Source organism: Nansenia antarctica, assembly GCF_963989245.1.
Source record: "Nansenia antarctica genome assembly, chromosome: 5".
NCBI classification, from domain to species: Eukaryota; Metazoa; Chordata; class Actinopteri; order Argentiniformes; family Microstomatidae; genus Nansenia; species Nansenia antarctica.
The window spans coordinates 3035231-3059397 of record NC_137690.1 but is presented as its reverse complement, the minus strand read 5'-3'; the positions used below and the strand labels follow the sequence as shown (position 1 = coordinate 3059397).

At 44.2% G+C, this 24167-nt stretch overlaps 1 pseudogene across 1 annotated transcript in view; it reads left to right on the top strand.

Moving 5' to 3' along the window:
* Positions 1–17124, top strand: part of LOC308159174 (nipped-B-like protein A) — a 68705-nt pseudogene extending 51581 nt beyond the window's left edge. The window contains exons 37-51 of the transcript XR_013938026.1: positions 436–566; positions 1832–1972; positions 3484–3577; positions 3960–4114; positions 5012–5102; positions 5731–5904; positions 7974–8164; positions 8712–8819; positions 9285–9488; positions 10249–10395; positions 10594–10836; positions 10939–11096; positions 14788–14962; positions 15372–15596; positions 16185–17124. The product of XR_013938026.1 is annotated as a nipped-B-like protein A (transcript). The remainder of the gene's footprint in view (positions 1–435; positions 567–1831; positions 1973–3483; positions 3578–3959; positions 4115–5011; positions 5103–5730; positions 5905–7973; positions 8165–8711; positions 8820–9284; positions 9489–10248; positions 10396–10593; positions 10837–10938; positions 11097–14787; positions 14963–15371; positions 15597–16184) is intronic.
* Positions 17125–24167: the final 7043 nt, after the last annotated feature.

Sequence of the window (24167 nt, the reverse complement as noted above, 5' to 3'; positions counted from 1 at the left end):
TATAGTCTTCTAGGCTACAGAATGTTTACAATGTCCTATAGAATGTTCACAATATCCTATAGAATGTTCTAGATCTATCTATCTGTCTAAGGCTGCGTTCATGTGACATATCCTGCATGTCATCCCTTCTCTCTCTCTCTCTCACCCATCCTTCCTGTCAGTCTCTACTGTCTCTATCCTCCTCTCTCTCTCTCTCACCCATCTTTCCTGTCAGTCTCTACTGTCTCTGTCCTCCTCTCTCTCTCTCTCTCACCCATCTTTCCTGTCAGTCTCTACTGTCTCTATCCTCCTCTCTCTCTCTCTCTCTCTCTCTCTCACCCATCCTTCCTGTCAAATCTCTATCTCTAAAAACAAAACATATGAGAGGGACTGCCCCCACTCAGAAAAAATTACTTGTGACTAAATCCGCCCACCTTCCTGCCGTCCTCCCTCCAGACAACAAGGGGGTGAACTCCCAGCGCCTGGTCTCCTGCATCACCACCCTCTTCCTCTTCAGCAAGATCAGAGCCCAGCTGATGGTCAAACACGCCATGACCATGCAGCCTTACCTGACCACCAAGTGCAACGTAAGCTGTCTCACACACACACACACACGCACACACACACACACACACACACACAGCCCTACCTGACCACCAAGTGCAACGTAAGCTGTCTCTCACACACACACACACACACACACACACGCAGCCCTACCTGACCACCAAGTGTAACATAAGCTGTCTCTCTCACACACACACACACACACACACACACACACACACACACACACACACATACACACATGCAGCCCTACCTGAGGGTGTCTGAGGGTGTGTGTGAGGGTGTGTTAACATACTGTGCTAGTTAGTTAGTTAGTTAGTTAGTTAGCTAGTTAGTTAGTTAGTTAGTTGGTTAGTTTTTATTTGACAATCATGAAATGTACATAAAGAGGTATTATCAATGCCACACTTACATGGGCTGTCCAGGAATGAGCAGCACACAATCAAATCAAATAATTTCCGTTGTGATGCGATGTCTGAGGGTGTGTGTGAGGGTGTGTTAACGCTGTGCCGTGTGTGAGGGTGTGTTAACGCTGTGCCGTGTGTGAGGGTGTGTTAACGCTGTGCCGTGTGTGTGTGAGGGTGTGTTAACGCTGTGCCGTGTGTGAGGGTGTGTTAACGCTGTGCCGTGTGTGAGGGTGTGTGTGAGGGTGTGTTAACGCTGTGCCGTGTGTGTGAGGGTGTGTTAACGCTGTGCCGTGTGTGTGAGGGTGTGTTAACGCTGTGCCGTGTGTGTGAGGGTGTGTTAACGCTGTGCCGTGTGTGAGGGTGTGTTAACGGTGTGCCGTGTGTGTGTGAGGGTGTGTTAACACTGTGCCGTGTGTGTGTGAGTGTGTGTTAACACTGTGTGTGTGTGAGGGTGTGTTAACACTGTGCTGTGTGTGAGGGTGTGTTAACTCTGTGCCGTGTGTGTGAGGGTGTGTTAACACACTGTGCTGTGTGTGTGTGTGAGGGTGTGTTAACGCTGTGCTGTGTGTGTGAGGGTGTGTTAACACTGTGCTGTGTGTGAGGGTGTGTTAACACTGTGCTGTGTGTGTGTGAGGGTGTGTTAACTCTGTGCCGTGTGTGTGAGGGTGTGTTAACACACTGTGCTGTGTGTGAGGGTGTGTTAACTCTGTGCCGTGTGTGTGAGGGTGTGTTAACACACTGTGCTGTGTGTGTGTGAGGGTGTGTTAACACTGTGCTGTGTGTGTGAGGGTGTGTGTGAGGGTGTGTTAACACTGTGCCGTGTGTGTGAGGGTGTGTTAACACTGTGCTGTGTGTTAACACTGTGTCCCCCCTCTGTGCAGAACGCCAGTGACTTCATGGTCATCTGCAACGTGGCCAGGATCCTGGAGCTGGTGGTGCCTCTGATGGAACACCCCAGCGAGACCTTCCTCACCACCATAGAGGAAGACCTGATGAAGCTCATCATCAAATATGGCATGACGGTGAGGCGGAGGGAGGAGGGAGGGAGGGGGGGAGGAGGGAGGGAGAGAGGGAGGGAGGGGGGGAGGGAGGGAGGGAGGGTGGGTGGAGGGAGGGATGGGTGGATGGATGGGTAGATGGATGGGTGGATGGATGGATGGATGGGTGGATGGTTGGGTGGATAGATGGATGGGTGGATGGATAGATGGGTGGATGGTTGGGTGGATGGATGGATGGATGGGTGGATGGTTGGGTGGATAGATGGGTGGATGGATAGATGGGTGGATGGTTGGGTGGATGGTAGGGCTGTCCCAAACGACTATTTTTCTAACGATTAATCTAGCGATTATTTTTTCGATTAGTCTAACGATATTTTTTTTTACTGTTCGATAAAAAAAAATATTCTTATCATGTGTAGGCCCCTTAATTTCCACCTCACTGCTATGTTTAGCCAACTTGAATGCCAACATGGCCATTTAGAAGTCTGTCCATCACCACAACACATAGCTAGCTAGTAGCTACATAGCTAGCTAACGTTACTCTCGCTGCTATGTTATGATTCGCTAAATTGATGCTAACGTAGCATGCGAGCTACGAGCTAGATAACGTACAGTAGGTGCGAGCACCACAATGACAATAGGCTACCGTAGCTAGCCAGCTACATAGCTAACGTTACTAACACCAGAAGACAAGACATACAAACTGTGGTGAGCTACATTGCTTGTGTAACATTAGCTAGTAGCTATCCATTTTTCACTCATACACGGCCGGAAAAGTGAACAGAAATACAACGGTGACTTACGGTGGTGCTATCTTGCGGCTGTCTTCACAAAGAGCTCCAGGATGCTTTCGCTTGAGGTGCTCGTTCATTGCAGATGTACTGCTGTGATAGGCCATTTCATTTCTGCACAGTTTACAGACCACCACATTGTTTTCTTTTTTTGTAAAGTACTCCCACACTTTGGACGATCGTGGGCGAAGTCTTTTAGCTGCTCTGCCTCCTCCATGTTTGCACTGGTCGCAGCCATGTTGTTTATTTACAACGCACCGACGCACATTACGCAAGTCGACGTATTGACGTAGTCGATTACGTCGACAACGTCGACTAGTCGTCCCAGCCCTAGTGGATGGATAGATGGGTGGATGGTTGGGTGGATGGATGGATGGGTGGATGGATAGATGGGTGGATGGATGGGTGGATAGATGGATGGGTGGATGGTTGGGTGGGTGGATAGATGGATGGGTGGGTGGATGAATGGGTTGATGGGTGGATGGGTGGATTGTTGGATGGGTGAGTGGGCTGGTGGACCAATGGATAGATTGAGGGTTGGATGGGAGGATGGATGGGTGGATAGGTAGACTGATGGGTGGGTGGGTTGGTGGATCAATGGACGAATAGATAAATAGATGGATGGATGGCCAGACAGACAGACGGATGGATTGATTGACAGATGATTTGACTAATGACAGACATCTCCTCCTCCCCCCCCTTCCCCCCCCTTCCCCCTCCTCCCCCCCCTTCCCCCTCCACCAGGTGGTCCAACACTGCGTCAGCTGTCTAGGGGCTGTAGTCAACAAGGTGACGCACAACTACAAGTTTGTGTGGTCCTGCTTCAACAGATACTTTGGTAAGAGAGTGCACACACGCACACACACACACGCACACACACACACACACACACACAACACACACCGTGTCCTGATGTTGCTTTTGTCTTGTTAAAGTCACAGTGTGTAGCTAGTGAGCTATTACAGCTGTTTTCGGATCTTATAAGTGGAGGAATGTTGAGTGCTGTCTTTTCCTCTAGAAACCCAAACCACAATGACCTACTGTGACGTGATGAGTGACGCGTCCTGTCATATATGTTGTTGTTGTTGTTGACGACCCTGACCCTATATGCGCCCAATATAACTACCCCTTGGGGATGAATTCGAAAGACACGGTAGAAGATACGATAAAGTAGTTTTTTCTGTGTTTAAATGTGAGTGTGTGTTCGTTTTGTCTCTCAGGCGTGATGACCAGGCTGAAGACGCAGCTACAGGAGGACCCCAGCAGCGCCACGCTGGCCGCGGGCAAGCCCCTCCTGCTGCGCTCGCTGTTCACCGTGGGCGCACTCTGCCGACACTTCGACTTCGACTTCGAGGAGTTCAAGGGCAGCAACAAGGTGACAGCTTTTGTTTTCATTAACCTTTATTTAGTTTAGTTTATTTATTTTGCAAGTGATTTTAAAAAAACAGTGCAAGGAGGGAAGGAAGCCCAGAAGGCTTGTACAGAGTTCCACTAACGTCAATTCGGTTGTTAAGTCTGACGTCAAACGTGACGTTTAGCAATTTCCGGGTCCAAACCAGAAACTCCCCGCACCAGAGTACCAGTGTACTACAGCGGTAGAATGACAGTTTTTTAGACTCTGATCTATTGATACAACAAGGGACACAGCACTTTCCCTGTTTTCACCATATTGTCAGCGTCTTTGAGCCTCGGAAAAGTGCTATATAATAATAATAATAATAATAATAATAATAATAATAATAACTTTATTTGTATAGCGCTTTTCCTGCAAACTTTGCAGCTATATATTAGGCTATATATAATATAATGAATTATTATTATTACTGAGGCATTTCGAAGAGAGCGCCTCAGCCAACGTTGGACCCGGAAACACGTCACGACTTAACAACCGAATAGCCAATGTTCAATATACTACAAAGAACACTTAATACATGTAAATAAGACAAGAGAAACAGCAAAGTTATATCCATGGGGCAAAACGGTAGGATAGCACAAAAAAGACACAAGGATACATTGCTTGCTCAGAACACTCTTAGTAATAGTTTTCTTTTCTTTTTTTATTTTTAAATTCTTCATAACTTTTTTTTCCTTTCCATGATTATTGCTCTTATTTCTGTTGCCCCCTAGTTAGATTTAATAAGACAATAGAAATTAATAAGAAGACATGGAAGGATGGAAGTGTTAGTGTTTAATTATAACTGTTGCATAGCCAACCAACCAGCCAACCAACCAGCCATGGTCTCAGTGTGTTTGTTTCCTGTCGTCCCTCCAGGTGGTGATCAAAGAGAAGGTTCTGGAGTGTCTGCTGTACTTCACCAAGAACGAGGACGAGGTGGTGCAGACCAAGGCCATCATCGGCTTAGGTAAACACACAGAACAAAGATGGGCTGAACCCTGCGTGACAGACAGCAGCTGGTGAAAGAGGGAACAAGTCGGCAACCGATCAAAAATGTTCAGACTTTTATTCTGAAAAATGTAAATAAATGTCAACGTTGTTGAAAGTCAACGACACACTCGCTAGTCCAGCCAAAACATTGCAGTGCAATGGATTCAGTGAGTAATCCCCACTACTTTACACTAACTAGGTAGTAGTGTGGATTACTCACCGAGACACTCAAAACACAACTCAACTTGTTTCACATCCACTCAGTATCAAAATAGTGACAATACCACCGCTCAGCTCATCTGTAATCAGACTTATCTGAGGTAACTTATCTGAGGTAATCAGACTTATCTGAGGTAATCAGACTTATCTGAGGTAATCAGACTTATCTGAGGTAACTTATCTGAGGTTGCTGGAGCTGAAGAGTATCGAACTGAACGAAAAGAAGAAGCAGCTTCTGCACACTCAAAAACTGTTTCCAAAAATCTATGTTTTATTATTGCGCTGCAAGCTTTCTGTCTTTCTTTAACTTCCCAACCCCATGCCCCCCCCAACCCTCCCCCTGCCCCCCCCAACCCTCCCCCTGCCCCCCCCCCCCCCCCCTCCAGGGTTCCTGGTGATCATGCACCCCAGCCAGATGTTCTGCCCCGAGGTGAAGACGCTGTACAACGGCATCCTGGCGGACCGCGGCAGCTCCGTTGACCTGAAGATCCAGATCCTGAAGAACCTGCAGACCTACCTGCAGGAGGAGGACACACGCATGCAGGACGCTGACAAAGACTGTGAGTAGCCAGTCCCCCAACCCAGGCCTATACCCCCCCCAGCCCCCCCCCCCCCCCCCTTGGCCTTGGGCAAGACACTTGAATGGGTGAATGAGAGGCCTTGAATGGGTGAATGAGAGGCCGTCGTAAAGCGCTTTGGAATAAGGCGCTATATAAGTCAGTCTATGTAAGTCAGTCTATGTAAGTCAGTCTATATAAGTCAGTCTATATAAGTCAGTCTATATAAGTCGTCTATGGAAGCCAGTCTATGTAAGTCAGTCTATATAAGTCAGTCTATATAAGTCAGTCTATATAAGTCAGTCTATGTAAGTCAGTCTATGTAAGTCAGTCTATGTAAGTCAGTCTATGTAAGTCAGTCTATATAAGTCAGTCTATGGAAGTCAGTCTATGGAAGTCAGTCTATGGAAGTCAGTCTATGGAAGTCAGTCTATGTAAGTCAGTCTATGGAAGTCAGTCTATATAAGTCAGTCTATATAAGTCAGTCTATGTAAGTCAGTCTATGGAAGTCAGTCTATGTAAGTCAGTCTATATAAGTCAGTCTATGGAAGTCAGTCTATGTAAGTCAGTCTATATAAGTAATTTAATAATTTAAATTTAATAATTTTGCCATTTAGCAGACGCTTTTATCCAAAGCGACTTACAATTACGAATTACAGGGACATTCCCCCTGGAGTAACTGAGGGCTAAGTGCCTTACCCAAGGGCACACTAGTAGTGGTGTGGCTTCAGGCGGGATTTGAACTCACAACCTTCCGATCCCAAGTCCAACTCACTATCCACTAGAGTAGACCACCACTACCTCCTCAGTCTATATAAGTCAGTCTATGTAAGTCAGTCTATATAAGTCAGTCTATGGAAGTCAGTCTGTGTAAGTCAGTCTATGTAAGTCAGTCTATGGAAGTCAGTCTATGGAAGTCAGTCTATAAGTCATCTATGTAAGTCAGTCTATATAAGTCAGTCTATATAAGTCATCTATGTAAGTCAGTCTATATAAGTCAGTCTATATAAGTCAGTCTATATAAGTCAGTCTATATAAGTCAGTCTATATAAGTCATCTATGTAAGTCAGTCTATATAAGTCAGTCTATGTAAGTCAGTCTATATAAGTCATCTATGTAAGTCAGTCTATGTAAGTCAGTCTATATAAGTCAGTCTATATAAGTCAGTCTATGTAAGTCAGTCTATGTAAGTCAGTCTATATAAGTCAGTCTATATAAGTCAATCTATGTAAGTCAGTCTATATAAGTCAGTCTATGGAAGTCAGTCTATATAAGTCAGTCTATATAAGTCAGTCTATGTAAGTCAGTCTATATAAGTCAGTTTATGTAAGTCAGTCTATATAAGTCAGTCTATGGAAGTCAGTCTATGGAAGTCAGTCTATATAAGTCAGTCTATATAAGTCAGTCTATGTAAGTCAGTCTATGGAAGTCAGTCTATGGAAGTCAGTCTATGTAAGTCAGTCTATATAAGTCAGTCTATGGAAGTCAGTCTATGGAAGTCAGTCTATATAAGTCAGTCTATGTAAGTCAGTCTATATAAGTCATCTATGTAAGTCAGTCTATATAAGTCAGTCTATATAAGTCAGTCTATGTAAGTCAGTCTATGTAAGTCAGTCTATATAAGTCAGTCTATATAAGTCAGTCTATATAAGTCAGTCTGTATAAGTCAGTCTATGTAAGTCAGTCTATATAAGTCAGTCTATATAAGTCAGTCTATGTAAGTCATCTATATAAGTCAGTCTATGTAAGTCAGTCTATATAAGTCAGTCTATATAAGTCAGTCTATGTAAGTCAGTCTATGTAAGTCAGTCTATATAAGTCAGTCTATGGAAGTCAGTCTATATAAGTCAGTCTATATAAGTCAGTCTATGTAAGTCAGTCTATATAAGTCAGTCTATGTAAGTCAGTCTATGGAAGTCAGTCTATGTAAGTCAGTCTATATAAGTCATCTATGTAAGTCAGTCTATGGAAGTCAGTCTATATAAGTCATCTATGTAAGTCAGTCTATATAAGTCGTCTATGTAAGTCAGTCTATATAAGTCAGTCCATTGACCATTTCCCATGGTCCTCAGGGAAGAAGCTGTCGAAGCAGGAGGACCTGAAGGAAATGGGGGACATCTCGTCGGGGATGAGCAGCTCCATCATGCAGCTGTACCTGAAGCAGGTGCTGGAGGCCTTCTTCCACACGCAGTCCAGCGTCAGACACTTCGCCCTCAACGTCATCGCCCTCACACTCAACCAGGGACTCATACACCCCGTACAGGTACACACACACACACACACACACACACACCTGAGTGTTCTGTCATACACCTTGTACAGGTAAACACACACACACCTGAGTGTTCTAACACACACCTGTACAGGTAAACACACACACACATACACCTGAGTGTTCTAACACACACCTGTACAGGTAAACACACACACACACACCTGAGTGTTCTAACACACACCTGTACAGGTAAACACACACACACACACACACACCTGAGTGTTCTAACACACACCCGTACAGGTAAACACACACACACACACACACACACACACACACACACCTGAGTGTTCTAACACACACCCGTACAGGTAAACACACACACACACACACACACACACACCTGAGTGTTCTAACACACACCCGTACAGGTAAACACACACACACCTGAGTGTTCTAACACACACCCGTACAGGTAAACACACACACACACACACACACACACCTGAGTGTTCTAACACACACCTGTACAGGTAAACACACCCCCCTGTTGTATGAGATGTGCTGTACACCTAAGCGTGCCGTGCCTCTGCAGTGTGTTCCCTACCTCATCGCCATGGGAACGGACCCGGAGCCCAGCATGAGGAACAAGGCGGACCAACAGCTGGTGGAGATCGACAAGAAGTACACCGGCTTCATCCACGTAGGTCCCCCACACACACACACACACACACACACACACACACGCACGCACACACACGCGCACACACACACACACACGCACACGCATACACCCCGGCTTCATCCACGTAGGTCCCCCACACACACACACGCACACACACACACACACACACAGTAGGTCCCACGTACAGGAAACGCATCACACAGGAAACAGTGTTGTTGAACCTGCGTCAGACAGACAGGTGAAACAGTGTTAGTAAAATGTGCGTAACACTAGAACAGCCGTGTCTATGTTACCTACTATAAGAGCCGCCTCGGGGGTCACATGACCATAGTCTTTACAATGGGAAGCTGCTACTTACACACAACCACCACTAGTTGGCGCGTCTTGTAAATTCGCCTGCCTCCTAAAAAAAGAGAGAAAGAAATAATTCAATAAACAAATCCCCTCCCTCTCTCCCTCCCTCCCTCCCCCCCCCCCCCCCAGATGAAGGCGGTAGCGGGCATGAAGATGTCCTACCAGGTGCAGCAGGCCATCGCTCTGTCCCGGAAGAGCTGCATCATCCGGGGCTTCCGCCAGGACGAGACCACCTCGGCCCTCTGCGCCCACCTCTTCTCCATGGTCCGGCCCAACCGCCAGCACCGCCGCGCCTTCCTCATCTCCCTGCTCAACCTGTTCGACGACAGCTCCGTGAGTCAGCCCCGCATTTTGACATGTTTTATTTGTATTTTTTCATTTTTCAATTTAAAACTTGTACATTTTTAAAATTTACATTTTATTTTTATTATTTTTTACATTTAATTTCTATTTAACCATGAATACACTTTTTACATGTTTTATGTTTATTTACTTTTTTTTTTATGTATATATTATTATTTTTTACTTTTTTTATTTATTATTTAACCTTTATTTAACCAGGAATAAAAACTCATTGAGATTTTAAAACTCTCTTTTACAACCAGAGCGTCCTGCCTGGCCAAGACAGGCAACAGCTTGACAACTGCAGGGTTACATACATGAAACAAACATGAAACAGTTTAAAATAAAAACAAAGGACGAATTACAGAACCATCATCATTCAGAACATTTGCAGCCAGAAGTGCTTGAGTCCATCATGTCACTTAAGAGCGTTTTAAAAGCAGCCAGAGAAACCAGCTCCCGAAGGTTCAGGTACTTTTTTGTGAATTTTTTTGTGAGACAGCTGCTGCTGCTGGTGAAAGCAGTAACAATTTGTTGTATTGACCTGTGTGTCTGTGTCTGTCTGTCTGTGTCTGTGTCTGTGTCTGTGTCCGTCTGTCTGTGTGTGTGTGTGTGTGTCTGTGCCTGTGTCTGTGTCTGTGTGTCTTTCTGTCTGTCTGTGTGTGTGTGTGTGTGTGTGTGTGTGTGTGTGTGTGTGTGTGTGTGTGTGTGTGTGTGTGTGTACGTGTACCTACCTGTGTACCTTTGGCAGAAGACGGACGTGAACATGCTGCTGTTCATCGCAGACAACCTGGCCTGCTTCCCCTTCCAGAGCCAGGACGAGCCCCTGTTCATCATGCACCACATAGACATCACCCTGTCTGTGTCTGGATCCAACCTGCTGCAGACCTTCAGAGAGGTACACACACACACACACAGCAAACCTAATCCCTTACACTAAAGACTGAAATCACTCTGTCTGTGTCATGTCAGACATGGCATGTATATGTTTGATACTCACTCTCCCTCCCTCTCTCCCTCCTCCCTTCTCCCTCCCTCTCTCCCTCCTCCCTTCTCCCTCCCTCCCTCTCTCCCTCCCTCCCTCCCCCTCCCCCAGTCTCTGCTGAAGGAGCCGCGGCGCAGAGAGAAGAAGAAGAAGAAGGTGAAGAAAGAGAGGGGGGGGGAGTGGAAGAAGAAAAAGAGCGGCGGCTCGGACGGAGAGGAGGAGGAGGAGGAAGAGGAGGAGACGACGACGACGGAAGAGAGGAGGAGGAAGAGGAGGAGGAGGAACAACAACAGCGAACACTCGGCCCGGAGCGACGAAGACGAGGACGAAGAAAACGCCGATGACGAAGATGTGGTACGGAGGCCCAAGAAGGCCAAACGGAGGGAGCAGCTGAGCTCGGAGGAGGAGGAGGAGGAAGAGGAGGAGGAGGTGGAGGAGGAGGAGGAGGAGGAGTCGGACCTGGAGGAGCTGGACGTGGAGGACCTGGACAAGGTGATGAGGCTGCTGCCCGACAACGCCGCCCCGCTGCTGGAATTCGCCAACGCCTCGCAGGGCATCCTGCTACTGCTGGTCCTCAAACAGCACCTGAAGAACCTCTACGGCTTCTCTGACAGGTGAGGGGGAGAGAGGGGAGGGAGGGGAGGGAGGGGGGGGGGAAGTGAGGGGTGGAGGGAGGGAGGGAGGGGGGGGGGAGGAGAGGGAAGAGAGGGAAGAGAGGAGAGGGGGATAGGGAGGGAGAATGAGTATCAAACAGATATCTGAACCAGACAGGTGAGACACCAGCCAGACTTATCTGAGGTAATCAGACTTATCTGAGGTAACTTATCTGAGGTAATCAGACTTATCTGAGGTAACTTATCTGAGGTAACTAGAGCCCTGTCCGGACAGCATATAAATTACCTGAGGACCTCGGTAATATATGTTTTACCTGGGGTAATTCGGTAATTTTGATCCCGTCCGGACCGACCATGTCAGTGATTTACTCCGGGGACCCCAGTAATTATTCCGGCTGGAATTACCTACTGTTTTTCAGCATACCCTGAGGTCCTCTGATAATTATATTACCGTCCGGATTGACATGTCAGTATTTGGTACGTATTGCATGATTTTGCGTGATATTAATACTAGAATTGACCGTTTTGACCGGGGTGTGAGATCGAAGGTATTAGGTGAGCTCTGTGCAAACAATGGATGTGGATGACATTATTGACTCCCTTGAATCTCCACTATCGGATAACCAAACCACCTAAAAGGTTAATCGACGACGACGATGTAAGTGACGATGGACTGATTTCTTCTTCTGAACCAGTTCTAGCGAATTGACCTAACATTAGCTTGTAAACTGTGCAGTTTGTATGGTCTGGATCTAGCACTCTATAAATCACGGTGTCTGACAACACACAGGGATGAAGTTAGGGGTGGGAATCGCAAGGTAACTCACGTATTGATAACCGTACAATATTTTACCCCCCCCCCCCCCCCCGATAATCTATACATTGTAAGAGGCAATTCATCAACGATACATCACAATATCTGTTAACTGGTATTTCATAACGTGCTTCCAGTGTTGTAGCATTCAGAAGAAACCTTCGTTTTCCACAACACTACAGGCGAAGGTCCTTGCAAATAAACCCAGATAGACTTGGTAATAGTCGGAGCCCTCGGGGAGTTAAAGGGAAGCCTTGTTTTGAAATATAATCTGTTTTTCCCCGCTTTCAGCCATTCATCATCTTAATTTTGATAACATCACAACATTCTGATAGAACATCGACATGGTAGAAACGCATAACTACTAGGGGTGCAACGGTTCAGTTGGCCCACGGTTCGGTACGGTTCGGTATTTTGGGTCACGGTTTTCGGTACGGTTCGGTTCAGAAACAAATGCTACTATTTATTTACAAACTGTTACTTTACTTTATTTTGCTTATACATAATATGGAACTTTAACATACACATGTATATGTTATGTATATAATGTATATATAATTGTATATAAACAAAAAACACTTTCAAATGTCCAAAAATAAATAAACACTTTCGAAAGTAAAAGTGCACTTTAGCCTTGACAGCTGGTAGCCCGTATACAAACAGGAGGAAAACAAATTCACACTACAAAAGTAACACTTTCCACATAGCGTTCCAACATGTCATGTGTTGTATTCCAACGAGTTGCGACATCGTGGATTAATTTGTGTTTTGGTAAGTCTAACATATCTTGTTTAATTGTCAGAATATGGTGGGCTGTGGTGCTTTTGTGGAAGAAAGTGACTGCATGTCTGATCTTACCCAGGAGGCGGGACACCGGGGTTATTGCCACTGCCTTCTTGGCGGCGAGATTTACGACGTGCGCAAAGCAGCCGATCTGTGGCCCCAGTCCACCAGCTTCATGGATCGCATTTACGATATTTGCTGCGTTGTCTGTTGTTACGGGAATTGTTATGTTTGGCCTCTCCAACTTCCACTCAGTCACTGCATTTGTTAGTTCCTCTGCCAGGTGCGCGCTGGTATGGCTTTCGTATAGTGGACGAGTTTGCAGTACTGCGCTCTTCATCTCCCAATCCGGTGACATGTAGTGGACCGTGACAGTGAGGTAACTCTCCGTTGCCCGGGAGGTCCAACCCTCCGTAGTCAGTGCAAAGCTCTGTGTTTTTGCCAAATCGTCTTCAATGCCTCTGCGTGTTGTTTGGTAAATACCGGGGATTATTTTGGTGCTGAATGATGTACGGGAGGGGACACTGTAACGGGGCTCGAGAGTTTTTATCAGATTTCGAAAACCCAAATCTCCAACCACCGAAAAGGGCTGCAAATCCTTTGCAATGAACATCCCCACTGCATTGGTTATTTTTTTGTGTTTCTCTGAAGTGGTAGTGTACGTCTGTCCGAACGCATCAGAGAGAGACTGCTGCTCACTGACGCTACCTGACTGGCTTTCCTGCGCCCAGTCAGTGTTATCGTTGAGTGGTAGCGGCGAATATGCTGGTTCATGTTAGAGGTGCAACCATTTGCATATGGCACACGCTTTAAGCAGAGCTTGCAGACAGTAATATTTCTGTCCACTGTTTCCCCCCCCTTATTGTCGTATTCAACGGGAAAAGCGAAATGACCCCACACCGCAGACTTGTAGGAATCCGGGGCTTCCTCAAACTGTTGCGGCGCTCTCAGAGCTAATTTACGAACGCAGCCAAATCGCAGCATAAACCGAAAACCGTCACGGTTCACTAGTGAATTGAGCCGTGGAACGCAAACCGTACCGTCCGTAAAAAAACCGAGAACCGTTGCACCCCTAATAACTACACATAATTAGATGATCACACAGCCCCAAACGCGAACACATCCCAATGTATTTACAAAACTCTCCCTTACCAGTAGCCTATGGCAAAGGAGAATAGTAAATCCAATCCACAAATTATGAGTATTTTGTGATCGTAAAACTACTGTTTATTATATCGAGTGGGTACTTTAAAACGTAAAGTTTCGTGTTATGAAAAAAAAACGAGTCTGCGAGTGGTTTTGGCTGCGTTCGTAAATTCAATCTGGAAATCTGATCAGCAGTCATGGAATGCCTCTTGTCCAATCAAATTACTTGTTGTTGCTACACGTGCGTTGTGTTGTGGGTCTGACAAAACGGCGGGAACAGCTTCTTCTTCTGTGATGTTAAATGACAGCTTGCACCCGAAACGCAAACATTATGTTTTATTCCATCCGGATTGGTCATTAAAATCACTGGGGTCCTAGGGTAAAAAAAATATTACCGAGGTCATTTATATGCCATCCGGACAGGGCTTTATCTGAGGTAACTTATCTGAGGTAATCAGACTTATCTGAGGTAACTTATCTGAGGTAACTTATCTTTTCGGCTTCTCAGACAGACTGGTCCAGGTTGAGGAGTTGACATATCTGTACTAGATGGGTTTAATTTCAAACCTTAATTTACAATTGAGGTCACCCTCGTTTCCAATGTCGTCGAGACATACAGGTTATTCAACAAGTTATTCAACAAGTTATTCAACAGTTGAACATTGACAAACCCAAGAATCCGTTTACACGGTGAAACACCAGATATCTGAACACTTTAAATATCTGTATTGTTGAAATATCTGTACTTTATAATTTGCAAAATAAGCACATTTAAAGCACTCAACACTCACTCGATCTCATAGACTTGACAAACCTGCTGATCACTCATATGAAATGGAGAATTCCTTTTTACTCCCTCCCTCCCTCCTTCCCTCCCTCACTCCTTCCCTCCCTCACTCCCTCACTCACTCCCTCTCTCACACACTGTCACTTCCTTCTCCCCCGCAGTAAAATCCAGAAGTACTCGCCAACGGAATCCGCCAAGATCTACGACAAAGCGGTCAACAGGAAGAGCACAGTCCACTTCAACCCTCGCCAAACCATCGACTTCCTGTCCAACAACCTGGCCGGCGCGACCCTCACTCACGACATTAAGAAGAGGATAGTCAAGCAGTACCTGGACGTAAGTGTTGATATTAAGAGGATAGTCAAGCAGGACCTGAATATTAAGTGTTGATATTAAGAGGAGGATAGTCAAGCAGTACCTGAATATTAAGTGTTGATATTAAGAGGATAGTCAAGCAGTACCTGGACGTTAAGTGTTGATATTAAGAGGATAGTCAAGCAGTTCCTGGAAATTAAGTGTTGATATTAAGAGGATAGTCTGGAAAAACCCCTATTTTTTTATTGCTCCTACTGTGATTATACTGTTCAAGCGTTCGTAATGTTGTGTAAAGCCAGATTCCCTCTGAATTAACCCTCTGCCAGCCTCTCTCCAAGAGCAGCCAGTCTCAGTACAGTATCCAATCTCTCTCTCTCTCGCCCCACCCTCCCTCCCTCCACCCTCCCTCTCCCCCTCCCTCCCTCCCCAGTTCAAGATGCTGATGGAGCACCTGGACCCAGACGAGGAGGACGAGGAGGGTGAAGCCTCGGCCAGCGCCAACATCCGTATCAAAGCCATAAACGCCCTGCTGGGGGCCCCCGGGGGGGGGGCGGGTCACCACGGACACCACGGACCCAGCCCCCGGCACCCTCCGGCAAGGGGGGGGGGGGACACGGAGGACGAGGAGAGTGACGGAGAGGAGAGGACGCCAGGGGTGAGAGGACCACGTCTCCCCCACGCTTTGCCCCTGAAATCTGTCAATGAATTAATCGGTCGATCAATCGATCGATTAATTAATTAGAACTTTAATTGCGGCCGGCGGTAGCCTAGAGGTCAGGAGGGAGCTGCATGTGCCCTTGAGCAAGGCACTTAACCCCCCCTAATTGCTCCAGAGGCGCCGAATATGGCTGAGCCTGTGCCCAGAGCAAAAATACCACATTACAACAACTGATTGACAAGTTTGGTTGGTTTACTGGGAGGTTGTTGAGGAGCATACATGGGTGTTTGAGTTTCCTTTAGTCAGAAATTAACCTTGACTTGGTTGTTTCAAATCACAGGTGTAACTGACTGTCCTCTCTCTCTCTCTCCCCCTCCCACTCTCCCTCCCTCCCCCTCCCTCCCTCCCCCCTCCCTCTCTCCCTCCCTCCCCCCTCCCTCTCTCCCTCCCTCCCTCCCTCTCTCCCTCCCTCTCTCCCTCCCTCCCTCCCCTGCCCCCCCTCCCTCCCTCCCCTGCCCCCCCTCCCTCCCTCTCTCCGCCTCCCTCCCTCCCCTCCCCTCCCTTCCCTCCCTCCCCCCACCGCAGTCTTCTCGGCGGACGAGGCGGTCGGACCAGGCAGGAGACCCGGGTCACATGAGCGCCAGCGTGGACTCCATGGACGTCATCGCCCTCTGCTGCCCCAAGTACAAGGACCGTCCTCAGGTGGCCCGCGTCATCCAGAGGGTCAGCACGGGCTACAGCGTGCACTGGATGGCCGGCTCCTACTCCGGGCCCTGGGTGGAGACCAAGAAACGGGAGGGACGCAAAATGGTGCCTTGGGTGGACACTATCAAGGAGTCTGACATCATCTGCAAGAAGATCTCCTTGACCAGCAACCACAAACTGACCAACAAAATGGCGCAGACTTTACGGTCTCTCTACTCGGCCAGGGACGGTGGCACTGCCAGCTAATGAACCCTACTGCTACTTTCTACTATCAGCCCCAACCCCCAACCCCAAAAAACCCAAATCCCCCCCCACACACCACCTCCAACACCACAGCCAAACTTCACTGGATTCCTAACCTTTTTTGTTTTCCTTTTTTTTTTTTTTTTTTTATAAACACAGAGGTGCAAGAATATTTGACACTACATACTTTTACATGCGTAAATTCTTGCTAAGAAAAAAAAAAAAAGACTATTATATTAGAAAGACTGCTTGTATTTGTTTGTGATGAAAAAAAAATGCATAAAAGTTGGATCCAGGAGGCATTAAGGTTTCAGAGGAGAGAAGGAAGAGGAGAGGAGAGGAGGAAGAGGAGAGGAGAATTGAGAAAGAGGGAAATGTTCCAAAAAACATTGTGTGGGAGTTCCTTCGCTGTTGTGCAGCAGAACATAGTTGTTTAATTTCTATTCCTACTGTATCATAGTTTAACACAACAAAAACTCAAATGTTTATATCTCAGAAAAAAAGCTGTAAAAAAAAAAAAAAGAATAAAACCTTAAGTGAATGTTGGAAAATTAGTCTTTTTGATGTTCCTATTAAAGTGTTTTTGGAGTTTAAACTACTAGCTCCTTATGGTTTTCTTTTTAGCTCTTTTAGATCTTTTTCTGAGAAACTTTATTTTTGTTTTTGTTCACTTTTTGTTCACCATGCTGTACAATGGCGGAATCTTCTGGATATAATTTATTCTATTTCGAAAACCACGCATGCAGTATCTGACAGGAGGGTATTTTGTAAATGTAGATTTTGTTGTGTTAGGTCACCCTAGTCATAACGGGGGCGAGGGGTCCCATCCCGCTTTGGTGGAACAAATACTGCAATAAATTTTCTACTTCTCTTTGTCACTTGTGAAAGTGTCACATGTTCACTAGGGATTTCAAGGGAATTTAATTTGCATATTATTATCTACAGGTGCATCTAAAAAATATATATATATTGTGGAAAAGTTCTATATTTTCTGTAATTTAATTCAAAAAGTGAAACTTTCATATGTTCTAGATTCATTACACATAGAGTGAAATATTTCAAGCCTTTTTTTTATGTTGATGATAACTGCTTACAGCTCATGAAAATCAGAAATCCAGTATCTCAAAATATTAGAATATTACATAAGACCAATAGCAAAAATGTATTTGTAATACTGAAATTTCAACCTTTCTGAAAAGTATGTTCATTTATGCACTCAATACTTGGTCCTTTTGCATGAATTACTGCATCAATGCGCCGCAGCATGGAGGCAATCGGCCTGTGGAGAATGTCGCATTTCATTTGGAAATCAGCAGAGTCTGGAGGAAGAGTGGAGAGGCACAGAATCCAAGTGGCTTGAAGTCCAGTGTGAAGTTTCCACAGTCAGTGATGATTTGGGGTGCCATGTTATCTGCTGGTGTTGGTCCACTGTGTTTTATCAAGCCCAGAGTCAACGCAGCCGTCTACCAGGAGATCTTAGAGCACGTCATGCTTCTGTCTGCTGACAAGCTTTATGGAGATGCTGATTTCATTTTCCTGCAGGACTTGGCACCTGCCCACAGTTCCTAAACTACTAGTAACTGGTTTCATTACCATGGTATTACTGTGCTTGATTGGCCAGCCAACTCACCTGACCTTGTCAAGGGGAAGATGAGAGGCACCAGACAGACCCAACAATGCAGACGAGCTGACGGCCGCTATCAAAGCAGCCTGGGCTTCCATAACACCTCAGCAGTGCCACAGGCTGATTGCCTCCATGCCACGCCGCATTCATCAGAGCAACTTTGGCTCCCGTCATGTCCACGCCCCTTTTTGGGTGATAGAAGTGTAGAAGTTTGACTGGCGGTCAATGGAAATTTCTGGTCTTTGCTACTTTAATCCGATAAAATAAGAAAACTGTAGTGCTTTTTAGATATTAGGAGCCCAAATCCGATGGCCAGTTAGGCAAACTATTATATAGTGTCGTTGCCGATCAATGATCGACGTCGTTATGGAGAGAAAATGAATGAAATAGGGGTTGATTCATCAGATCAGTCATACGTCATCTCCCTGTCATCAGGGATTTGTAGTTCTTCAGTTGATTTGCCGTGTAAATCCCCAGATGAGAGTGTTACATTCGTTTTCTTAAGATGGGATAATAAATAAATCTGTTCAATGGGCATTTGCCAAAGTAGCCTACTGTTAATCAGTATTTATACAGTATTTCTGTATGGTGTATATGAGGATGTTATAGCTAGCTAACTACGATTTATCATGAACATAATGAACAGCAAGCTAGATCCAAAACTAGGGCCGGTGGAGGAGGGCAAGTGTCACATTGGACAGACTACCAAAACAGACAAAAAGTATCTTAACGACAGCAAAAGTGATGGATGTCAGAAATACATTACCTGGAGATTCAATAAGGTACTTTTATATGACAGGATATGGGTTAGGGTTATATGACACCTGTAGCGAGATAGATAGATAGAGCCAAAAGTAAAAAGTAGCTGAGAGACGCAACCAGGGTCTGGCTGGTAATTGTATGACGCGCCAAACAATCCGCTGAGATGAAAAGTACGTTTTAGAGCATTTATTGAATAGAACAATCAAACTTGGCGACGTACAAAAATAATCCATAAGCGATCAAAACCAGAAAAATAACAAACTATGCGTATAGAATATGCGTATAATGCGGTCAACAGAAATACATGATCGCTCCCCTCTCTCTCCACTACCGCCATGCAAGGTGCGCAGGTGCTTAAATTACCTTGCAATATCACCCCCCATAACCATATGACTTCTCAATACGGTGATCTAGGCAATAAACAAACAATTAAAGTAAACTCACAATAAACCCATTCGCCTGTTATACTAAATACCCCCTAAATCATATTCATACCTCCTACAACACCTCAGGCCCAGTGAGCAATTTTACGTTGATTAGACGTCTAAACAACGTCTAAATGGCCCGTAGACGTCTAGGCCAAATCGAGGCTAAATATCGGCCATTTTGGATATTTAAAAAACGTCTATGTTTAGACGTTGAAATGCCGTTGAAACATAGACGTTGTTTCCCTTTCTATGTTTCAACGGCATTTCAACGTCTAAACATAGACGTTGTTTCAATTTCCAATTTAGCCTAAATTTAGCTTAATTATAACCTAGACATTGAAACACCGGTGTTTAAACGTCTAGGCCAAAACAAAGCCAAATGGAGGTGAAATTGAAACGACTGTTTCTATAGGCATTTCAACGGCAGACTATATATAGCTGTTGAAATGCAGTTTAAACAGACGTTTCAATTTCCAATTTCACATCAATTTAGCTTTGTTATAGCCTAGACGTTTAAACACTTAGTATAAGTAGACAAATACAATTTTCATGAGTAATAAGTAAATTATGACAAGGAAATATGAATAGGAACATGTATTTATTTAGGGAAATAGTAAATACGAAATATAAATAAGGAAATAAGAATATTAAATATTAACAATGAAATAGGAACATTACATACAACATAATAGTATTTATTAACAGTTAGGGAGACAACATTTAGGTTGGGTTATTCTTTCTGTAGCCAGCACCACCCGTTCTTGCCCGTTCTGCCTGGGGCCCGTTCTGCTTGTCTAGCGTGTGCGGAGAACATAAACACAAGTCAGTTGCACAAAAACATATCTAACAAACGAGCGCTTGCTATAAACAGTTAGTCTACCACGTAGGTAGATAGTCAGCGCTGGATAATCACATTTTCACCACCTACCTGAAATTCAACTGTCGAGTCTATATAATTATTTCTCTTTCGGTTTTTGATTGATTGATTGAAAACTTTATTAGAAGATTTGCAGAAGTAGGTACATGAAAGTACATATTACATACAAGGTCAACTAACAGGATAAAAACCCAAGAAAGCCACTGGCTTATTTCAATTGGGGTCCTTGATTCTCAATTCATCGTTACATGTAAGACCGACAAAAAAAAACTAGTACTATCTACAAGATATTACAGACAAATAACTAGTACTATCTACAAGATAAACATACATCCAACATGGGAAGAACAATACAACAAAACATAAGGTATGTACAGCGGGTAGGACAGGTGGGGACATACACCACAGGTAGGGGCGGGGGACAAAACACAAAGTATGTACAGTGGGTAGTTCGGGCAGGGGGACAGACATATAATATGTACAATGGGTAGTTCGGGCGGGGGGACAAAACAACAAGTATGTACAGTTTTTGATTTAGAGGGTCCAGTTACGGATTGCAGCCTCCTGTAAATGTTTTTTGAGAGTGGTTTTGAAGGTGGGCAGTGTTTTGCACTCCTTTAAGATTATAGGAAGGGCGTTCCACATTTTTACTGCATAGTTTGCAAACGAGTTTAACCCCTTGTTTGTGGTGCAACGCGGTTTAACGTGGTTCGTGGAGCTTCCTCTGGTATTGTATGTGTGGACGTTGTTCACTTTTTGGAAGTATGTTGACAGGTACTTGGGTGTCTTTGTGGTGTAGCGTATCTTGAAGACCAGGCCCAGTGCAAGCTGCTGCACTCTGTCAACTACTCGTAGCCAATCAAGGCTCAAAAAATGAGCAGCGGTTAGATGTGTCCTAGGGTTGAGGCCTAGCAGAAGCCTAACCAGTTTATTTTGGGCTGTCTGGAGTCTTGTTTTTTGGGCCTTTGTGGTTCTATAGTACCATGATGTTACGGCATAGTCGAAGTGACATTGAATGAGAGCTCCTGATAGGGTCCTCAGTGTGTTTTTACTGACAAGTGAGGATATCCTGTACAAGAATCTAGTTCTATGGTTCACTTTTTTGATTACTTTTGCTGCCATTTTATCTCCGGAAAGATTTGCCTCTAAGATGGAGCCCAGGTATGTAATATCCTCTTTTCTTGTGATAGTAATGTTACCCACTTTTATTTTGTAATTTACAGCCTTTCTGAGTTTAGATGGGGATCCGTATAGGATGGTTTCAGTTTTACCTAGGTGTATTGATAGTTTATTGTCAGCTAGCCAGATGCAGATTCTACTCAGTTCAGTGCTTAGCGCTTTTTCCACCTGCAATATGTCCCTGTCAGAGACCAGCAGAGCCGAGTCATCCGCGAACAGGAACAAATTGCAATCACATGCTGATGACATGTCATTCACATATATTAGGAACAGTAAAGGTCCCAATATGCTTCCTTGTGGAACGCCGCAGGTCACTGGGAGGGGGGGGGACAGTGTTCCGTTCACACTAACCACCTGTTCCCTCCCCTCTAAGTAGGATTGCATCCAGCTCACCGATGTTCTATCGAACCCAATTGCTTTCAGTTTATCTAACAATATGTGGTGATCTACTGTGTCGAAGGCCTTCTGTAGGTCCAGCATGACCATGCCGCAGTACTTGCCCGAGTCCACCTCATGGTTGATGTGGTCGTTCAAATAGAGAAGGCATGTGTCAGTGGAATGGGATGTTCTGAATCCTGATTGAAATTCATACATCAGATTTTTTTCGGTAAGGTACCTATCAACCTGTTCATAAACTATTTTTTCCATAAGTTTCGAGTAAGGTTACCGTAACCAACTCCTCGGGCACTTCACTTCTTCAAACTGTCTGCCCTTGTCTCTCTGCTCAACTCGACCGGTCGATTTTTGAATTTAAACGTCTCGCCGAACAACCAATGAAATAGACAGAACATCTGAAATGGGTGGGACTTCCATATGAAACGCAGGTTGTTCATTGGGTGAACCGTGAAGCTGCAAAGCACTTGTCATGTTTACTCGACGTCATATGACAGGAGGGACGTTTATTTAATTTAATTTTACGATTTCAATGTATCTACCGGTATATATATATGACACTCTTATCAATTGAAAGTGACCAATTACAAACATTGAAATTAACAATATTGTATTCATTACATTGGCAACACTTCATGACCAATATGTGTCATGACAGGCACAGCCTTATTCAGTAAAGTCAGTAGGCTATTGTTGGACAAAATATTTGAAACAGACACTCAACTAAACATAATAAACCAACAAAGTTTTGTATTGGTCTAGTTGTTTTGACCTGTTATAGCCTACTGAATTTTAATGCATTTAAGATAAGTAGAAAATATGTTTAGACACAGACCGCATTTAGCTGGGTTAAAGGACAGCGATGTATAGACGCAATTTAAACCACCTCTTCTGCATGAATAACTATGCTAGACTACATGGAATCTCAGACTAAATGACGGTCTGGTACATATTTTGACAATCTACAGGCGTTTAGGGTATTAATTTAAACTCAACGTGCTGCTAGACTAAAACAGGTTTAGACACAGACCGCATTTATCTGGGTTAAAGGACAGCGACGTATAGACGCAATTTAAACCACCACTTCCGCATGAATAACTATGCTAGACTACATGGAATCTCATACTACATGACGTCTGGGACGTATTCTGACAGTTTAGAGGGGTTTAATAACGGTTTTCATGCATTTAAGATAAGTAGAAAATATAGCCGTAATATAGCTGGTTTATATTGGTTTATATTGTAGACGCGAGGTTGAAAAGACGTCTATTGCTCACCAGGCCTTTGGGTCGGGTGGTTCATCCACATGGATGGAGGCAGACTGAAAGGATATTATTATTATATTATTATTATTATTATTATTATTATTATTATTATTATTATTATATTATATTATTATTATTATTATTATTATTATATTATTATTATATTATGACACCCGAAATGTAACTAAAGTTCAGCCGAGTTGCTAGCCTACAGAGCACTGCTATCTGTCATGAACTGGCCTGATAATGAAGCGTATAAGCACACAGAGTTGCTAATAAACAAAAAAAATGTTCTGCAACTGAACTTCAGATGGACTGTTGCCTAGTAACCTGAAACGGTCATTTAGTAGAACATCTGTGCGGCGTAGTGATACATATACAGGGTATATACAGGAATCTTGAGGTTAATTTCAATACCTTTCTAAGACTTTTTAAAGTCCTGGTCAATATTTTTCCAGACCTCACCGCCACTTGGAGCTGTAACCGTTTACATCAGTGACACCTTTAACTTAACAGTTTTAGTTTGCAACAGACTAGACCACTATCATACAACACAATTTCCGGTTCATCTTTGTTTTTTAATAAAACTAATAAATTCACAAACTTTTACTAAAAGTTTTTAGGACTCAAACTCTTTGGACAGAGTCTAATTCAGAAAAATACCTACAAAATTCCAGACCTCATAAAATCATGATAAGACGGATGTATTTTTATCTTGTAGATAGTAATAGTTATTTGTCTGTATTATCTTGTAGATAGTACTAGTTTTTTTATTTTATTTATTTATTTATTATTATTATTATTATTTTTCTTTGTCTGTCTTACATGTAACGATGAATTGAGAATCAAGGACCCCAATCGAAATAAGCCAGTGGCTTTCTTGGGTTTTTATCCTGTTAGTTGACCTTGTATGTAATATGTACTGTCATGTACCTACTTCTGCAAATCTTCTAATAAAGTTTTCAATCAATCAATCAATCAAGACTTTTTAATACTTAGGGTCTTGATTTTCCCAAAATTGATTTATCAACTTTTAATACTTTTCAAGACACCGCGGAGACCCTGTAGTAGAACATCTGTGCGGCGGAGTGA